The 7,430-nt window shown below is 39.5% G+C and overlaps 1 pseudogene; it reads left to right on the top strand.

Moving 5' to 3' along the window:
- The first annotated feature begins 2,235 nt into the window (after positions 1-2,235).
- Positions 2,236-2,752, top strand: LOC126951700 (translationally-controlled tumor protein-like; annotated as a pseudogene).
- The last annotated feature ends 4,678 nt before the right edge of the window (positions 2,753-7,430 follow it).

Here is a 7,430-nt window from a genome sequence, read left to right as displayed (position 1 = left end):
CAATGGAAGTCCAAAGGTAGGTGGCTCTTGGCATTAGTTCAGGCACTCAAAGATCTCAGTGCTGGCATCCTTGCAGTACTTTTTGTCTTTCCCTCACGATCTCAAGATGGCTTCACCACTCCAAATATCACATCTACCTTCACAACAGGAAATGGTGGGAGAAGCACCCCAGAGCTTATGTCGAGAAGATAGAAGCTTTCCAGGAAGCCCTAGAAGATTTCCCATTATCTTTTGTTAATTAGAATTGTATCCCATGGCTCTCTGTAGGTGAAAAGGAACTGGAACCTTAGGGAACAGGATTGTCATGATTGGCTTTAACCAATCCTGCTCCATTGCCTGAAGCCGAGCACATCACCTTCCTAAATACAATTGGAATTTTGTTGGCAAGGAATAAGGAGCAGCAAGATATCAGTGTACTACTTAGGCATATACACTTATGTGGTTATTTTATTATCTATTTTCTTAAGCACTTTCTACCTCTGAGGGCCTATTCTCATCCCAGATATTCTAAGAATATAGAATAACCAAAAATTGTCTCGTCCTATCTATTTTCCATTTGGTCCTGGATGGTGGCTTGGTGCATACTGAAGTTAGTTGTAGAGATGGCAGGATGTGGCCTTAGGCTGTAAACAAATGTGAGGAGGCTTACAGGCACTGTGTCTTTAAGGCCCCGAGTTCACACTGTTCATGATATGTTTCCTAATTATTTCCTTTAAATGTTGAAAGCGCTTTCTTTTCTTGCCCTTTAGGGGAAAAAACCAAGTTTCAAAAAAGCATCTCACCAATGATTCAATCAAAGAAATGTCATTAATGAGAAGACAGAAAAAAAAAAAATCCTCCAACATTGTATTTGGGTAGATTTCAAAAGTTAATTTGTATTTCAAAATGTGAATGTAAATTAAAAGGCTAAATACTTGAAAGTCAAAAATATTCCTTATTTGACATTAAAGTCAGTGAATTGATCACATTTGCTGAATGTAGCTAGTAAAAAGTGCTAATTTATGGCTAAGTAATTAAACAGGGAGACAGATGGAGAATCGAATGAGTTTTCTTCACATTCAATTTGCATACTGTTTCTGATGGTGCATACTCTTATTGCTCTGTGTGGTGCCCTCCAGTATTAGAAGAACATAAAGAGCTATTTATGTCAGCTTTGCTCAAGCAACCCCAAAGAAAGAAAAGGGGAATTATATCAAGTCCTAGACTTAGATAAAATACAGAGCTCAGTTAGATGTTCTCTTCTGTTTCTTGCTCATTCATCATTTTTGCTTCCATTTCATAGTGGGTAGAATAGGCAGCTGTCAAATAGTGGAATTTTCTCCTTTCTCCATTGTATTATGGAAAACGCCATGGTCTGGGAATCAGAAGATGGTCTAATTTTAGCTTTCTCAGTAACTAGTTGTGTGACATTGGACAATTCTGTTCTCTCCAGTCGTAGTTGCCTCATTTGACATTTGAGTTGAATGTTGCCTAGATTATTTCTAGGCAGTATGGCACAGTGGAGAAAGCAAGGACTCTAATTTTGATCTTGGATCAACCACCTACCAGCTGAGTGATCTTGGATAACTTAGTTTAGCCACTCTGTGCTGCAGGTTCTTATTAGCAAAATGAGGATGTTTGGTGATCATTTTATGCAAAGCCCTTAGAATAGTGCCTGGAATATAAGCACCCCTCGATGTTAGCTGTTTTGTTTGTTATCTCTAAGATTCCTTAGTATGCTAAGAATCCTCGAGTCTGTGTTAAAGCATGAAGGAAGGTGACCTAATGACAGCTAATCCAGCTTGCTTGCACCCTGTGTCAGACTTGTAATTTCTAGAAATTACCATCAGAGATAATTTAACTATCAGGACCTTACTTGCACTCCCTTGATGATACCGAGTCACCAGAGGGAAAGATTTCAATGCCTTCCAGGCCATGCCAGTGCTCACATGCGCTAGGGTGGTACTGGCTGGGGGAAGTGGTCCATCAGCCAATGCTGTGCTCAGAGTTGTTTTGATAGTTGCTGGTAGCACTTGCAGAAGGGAACCGTGACCCTCTCCTCCATCTCCCATGCCTTCAGTTCAACAGAGAGGACCTGGAAGTCAATATCCCTGGCACTGGCATTAAGAGATACAACTCTGGTTTTGCCACCTGCTCTCCACTTCCACCTGAGCTCTGCTCTAGCTGCACAGAGCTCGCTCCGAGCTCCAGGCTCCTGCTAAGCTAGACCACCATCAACTCCCTCCAGCTGACTTCATGATAACCTACCGTGATCTCATCGGCCACAAAGAGGTATCCTCTGACTTTTACAAAGATCCTGGAGATCAGGGACAGGCTGTGTCTGGAGGTGGAGGGGAAGATGGTCAGTAGGACAGAGGGTAACATTGAAGACTTGCCCATTAGTGAGAATGCCTCCACTGAAGACCCCTACGGTAAAGATATAGAAAGCACAGTAATTGATGCTGTTGTTATCATCATGAACCATCACTTGCCAGAAACCAGCTCCACAAAAGAAGCCTACAGGAAGTACATCAAAGATTACATGAGATGAGTCAAAGGCAAACTTGAAGAACAGAGACCATAAAAAGTAAATCTTTTATGACAGACTGCAGAACAAATCAAGCACATCCTTGCTAATTTCAAAAAGTACCAGTTCATTATTTGTGAGGACATGAATCCAGATGGCATGCTGGCTCTACTGGACTACCATGAAGATGATGTGACCCCAGATATGATTTTCTTTAAGGATCATTTAGAAATGGAAAAATGTTAACAGATTTGGCAATTGCTTTGGATCTATCACCTGTCATTGTAACTGGCTACCACTTGTCATCCACACAACACCTTTGAAGACAAATGGAACTGATGTCACCTTGAGCACTTTATTTTGACCATGATTTATTTGGAGTGGAAGCATTGTTTCTGAGGGGAAAAAAAAAAAGAAAAGCATACCATATATAGGTTGTCTAAAAATAAAATACATTTAAAGTTAAAAAAAATACAACTCTGTGACCTAGACTGGAGCTGTCAGCTACCTCTCTCCCACCTACATATATACTCACATGGAGCTCTGCGAAGGAGAGAAGCAAAATTTCTTTATAACTTTTTAGAGGTTTGTTTATTTATTTATTTACCTTTCACTGGATTTTTTATTTTATTTTATTTATTTATTTATTTTTGACAGAGTCTTGCTCTGTTGCCAGGCTGGAGTGCAGTGGCACAATCTGGGCTCATTGCAACCTCTGCCTCCTGGGTTCAAGTGATTCTCCTGCCTCAGCCTCCCGAGTAGCTGGGACTACAGGCACATGCTTCCATGCCCATCTAATTTTTGTATTTTTAGTAGAGACAGGGTTTCACCATGTTGGCCAGGATGGTCTTGATCTCTTGACCTCGTGATCTGCCCGCCATATTTAACCAGTCATAGATAGAGAAGACCCAATGATGAGGTGCAAATGGTTTTACAATCCATTTCATTTTCACTTTTGTGGTGTAGCCAGTTGTTTGGGATTACAACAGTACTAGAATCTTTAAAAATAAAGCTCTTCTCATGCCTGTAATCCTAGCACTTTGGGAGGCAGAGGCGGGCAGATCACTTGAGGCCAGGAGTGTGAGAGCAGCCTGGCCAACATGCAAAACCCTATCTCTACTAAAAATAAAAAAATTAACCAGGTGTGGTGGTGCATGCCTATAATCCCTGCTACTTGGGAGGCTGAGGCACAAGAATCACTTGAACCCAGGAAGTGAAGGTTGTGGTGAGCTGAGACCATGCCACTGTGCTACAGCCTGGATGACAGAGTGAGACTGTCTCAAAAGAAAAGAGGGCTCTAAAAGATGTCCATGATGGACATCACTGTCTGGCAAGCAGGACCCCTTGTTCTTCCAAAAGTACCTTGATGTACTTCTTATTGTTTTAATGTAATGACAGATCAAGGTGCTCTGTCCTTCCCTACCCAAAAATTGCGAACTGGTTCCCAATTAGGCAACTTGGCTTCTACTCTGACTTTAAATCTCATGCAAAGTGACATAAGAATGGGTGTTGGGCGTTCTTCATTTGTGTCTCTTTCTCCGCTCTCCAGCTATCCACCTTACTCGGTGTCCTGCAAGGTTCATATTTATGGATTACATCGGAAGGCTTCCTTAACCTCTGCTTTCATTTGGGTTTGGCCGACGGAAGGCACTGGCTGAAGATGAGAAGGTAGAAGAGTGAATTGGGGATGTTTTTCACCTTCTGCCCTCTCTGCTGGGCACAGTAGGTTGGTTCTTTCCCTCTCCTAATGCCTCAGCTTCATATGGTAACCCTAAAAATTAATAAATCCTTTTCCAGTTTAGTACTATCATAGAACAGCAGGCTTGGTTATTGCTCTTTGAAAATCAGTGTCAATGTGAGTTGAAATCTGTCTAGAAGAAAAAAACCCCAAAAATAATATTTTAAAGCTTTGTATTCAGAAATCAGGTTAGGAGCTAAAACAATAAAAATTAAAAAAAAAAATTTTAAAGGCTGGACGTGGTGGCTCACATCTGTAATCCCAGCACTTTGGGAGGCCAAGGTGGATGGATCACCTGATGTCAGGAGTTCAAGACCAGACTGGCTAACATGGTGAAACCCTGTCTCTACTAAAAATACAAAAATTAGCTGGACATGGTGTTGCATGCCTGTAATCCCAGCTACTCGGGAGGCTGAGGCAGGGAAGTTGATTGAAGCCAGGAGACGGAGGTTGCAGTGAGCCGAGATCATGCCACTGCACTCCAGCCTGGGCGACAGAGCAAGACTGTCTTAAAAAAAAAAAAAAAAAAAAAATTATGAGCTGCAGTTACTTTAAAAAAAAAAAAAGAGAATTCATTTATAAGTTTATAATAAACCAATAAATTTATTAATCTCTTGGTAGATATTTTCATTTATCTAAAAGTATCTTCTTGTGTGATTTCTTCTTTGATTCATTGGTTCTTTAGTTGTATTAATTTTCATATTTATGTAAATTTCCCAAATTGCCTTCTGTAACTGATTTTTAATCTCATTGCATTGTGGTCAGAAAATAGGCATTTCTTATTTCAGCCCTTTTAAGCATATCAAGGTCTTATTTTACAGCTTAACGTATAGTCTTTCCTGAATAAATTTCCATGTGTGCTTTAGAAGAATATGTGTTGTTCTCTCATTGGGTGCATTGTTCTATAGATGTCTGTTAGATCTAGTTGTGTTATAATGTTGTTCAAGTCTTCTATTTCCTCATGGATTATGTATAGTTGTTCTACCTATTTTGAAGTCTCCAAATATTATTGTTTTTGAAATAGATAAATATTATTATCTATTTCTCCTTTCATATCTGTTCCTTTTGTCTGATTTTGCTTCATGTATTTTGAGGCTCCATTGTCAGGTGCATATATGTTTATAATTGTTATGCTTTTTTTATGGATTGTTGCAAACCTTTGCCTAATTTCTAGAGTTCTGAAAAAGTTGATACTGACTATTGTTGCTTGGCTGGCTGGCTTTCTTTCTTTCTTTCTTTCTTTCTTTCTTTCTTTCTTTCTTTCTTTCTTTCTTTCTTCCTTCCTTCTTCCTTCCTTCCTTCCTTCCTTCCTTCCTTCCTCTTCCCTTTCCTTTTTTCTTCTTTCTCTTCCTTCCTTCCTTCCCTCTCTCCTTCCCTCCCTCCCTCCTTTGTTCCTTCCTGCCTTCTCTTCTTCCTTCCTTCCTCTCCTTCCCTCCTTCCCTCCTTTGTTCCTTCCTCCCTCCCTCCCTCCCTCCCTCCTTCCCTTCCTTCCTTCCTTCCTTCCTTCCTTCCTTCCTTCCTTCCTTCCTTCCTTCCTTCCTTCCTTCCATCCATCCTTCCTTCTTTCTTTCTTTTTTTTGTGTGTTCTTGTTGTTTTTGTGGAGAAGCAGCTTTTTGGAGATCCTTACTCTGCCATTCCTGGTGATGTCTCTCTGCAGTTTCTAATAAGAGAAAGTCTCTAAGAGTTTCAAATAGAAGTATACATTTATGTTGTGTGTTCTTGGAAAGACCTTTTTTTTTTTAGACTCGCTTTTACATAAAATAAGAAAACAATTAGTAAACACTGGGGTAAAATAAACTTTAGCATAATTAACAACTACTAAACTGGCCATTTTTACATGAACATATGAGGTGTGACATGAATCTGAAAACTGATCCAACTAGTAGGCATTATTTCAACGTCACTAGAAGAGTCAATCTGATGAGTCTCTGTCAATGTTGACCATCTTGACCATTGTTACATTTTGGGTGCTATTTATTAATCTGTGGTTCTTTGGATTCATCTCACAGAGTACAGATGTTAGGTATAGACTTTATCTTTCTTAAAATATGAATGGTTATGATCTTATCCCTTTCAACAGTAGAGATGTTTGATGAAGATTTGTATCTACCATGTGTTATTCATATAAACATTCTGCATAAGTAGAAGTTCACTGGAGGGTCACTTTGATTTTTTTCCAAGACCATTTATATACTCCAAAGATGAGTAATGAACTAATAGAGAACAATTACTGACTAAAATATTAAATAAAACTGGACATGAAAAAGGAAGTCCACATGAAATCCAAGGTGTTGCCAATAAAATTAAGAAATGCTAAAAACAGTCGGCAACTTTGTAATAGCAATGTTAACTTTTCTTCCCAAATAACTAGTAGGTACTTAGATTTTCTTTTTAAGTATTGGCTAAAAAGCCCAAATTACCTGAATTTCCTTTGAACTTTTTGTCTTTCATACATGGACCTTGCCACATTTTTGGTCATATCATAATTATTTTGTTGCTTTTATTTCCCTCTTAGGTTGCATGGGCTTCAGTAGCATGGCCTGTGCCAGTCATCTATTTTTCTCCAAGGACACCAAGCACAACATTTTGCACACAATTGGTATATTTAAAAAACGGGTCTTGCATTCAGGAAATCACACACTAAAAACAAGAAGAGTTTATGGGAAAAATAGGGTTAGGAGCAGACTACTCAAAACCTAAAGTACTTTATCACAAGAGCGTAAGTAAAGACAAGCCTAGGAGTGAAAAAGACATGCTAAATTTGTAACAACAAAAGAAATGTTAAAGTAAATAGTTATCTCCTTTTAAAAGGTGATGGCATGAGCTTCCTTTCTTAAATGCTCACTGAGCTGATAGATGAATTTTTTCTGGCCCACCAGTTAGGGAATGAAGATTTTTATCTCCCTAAAATTCATGTGTTGAAATATAATCACCATTGTGATGGACTGGGAAGTGGGGCCTTTAGGAGTTAATGGGTGGAACCCTCATGAGCGGGACTAGGACCCTTATAAAAGGGATCCCAGAGAGGTAGCTTACCCTCTTCTGCCACGTGAGGCTCCGACGAGAAGGTAGCTGTCTGCGACCCAGAAGAGCACCCTCACCAGAATCCGACCATACTGGGTCCCTGATCTCAGACCTCCAGCCTCCAGAACTGTGAGAAATACATTTCTGTTGCTTATAAACCA

The sequence above is a fragment of the Macaca thibetana genome, chromosome 3 (genome assembly GCF_024542745.1).
Source record: "Macaca thibetana thibetana isolate TM-01 chromosome 3, ASM2454274v1, whole genome shotgun sequence".
In the NCBI taxonomy this organism is placed as follows: Eukaryota; Metazoa; Chordata; class Mammalia; order Primates; family Cercopithecidae; genus Macaca; species Macaca thibetana.
Note: the sequence above shows the minus strand (reverse complement) of the source record. Positions and strands in the feature narration are given on the sequence as shown.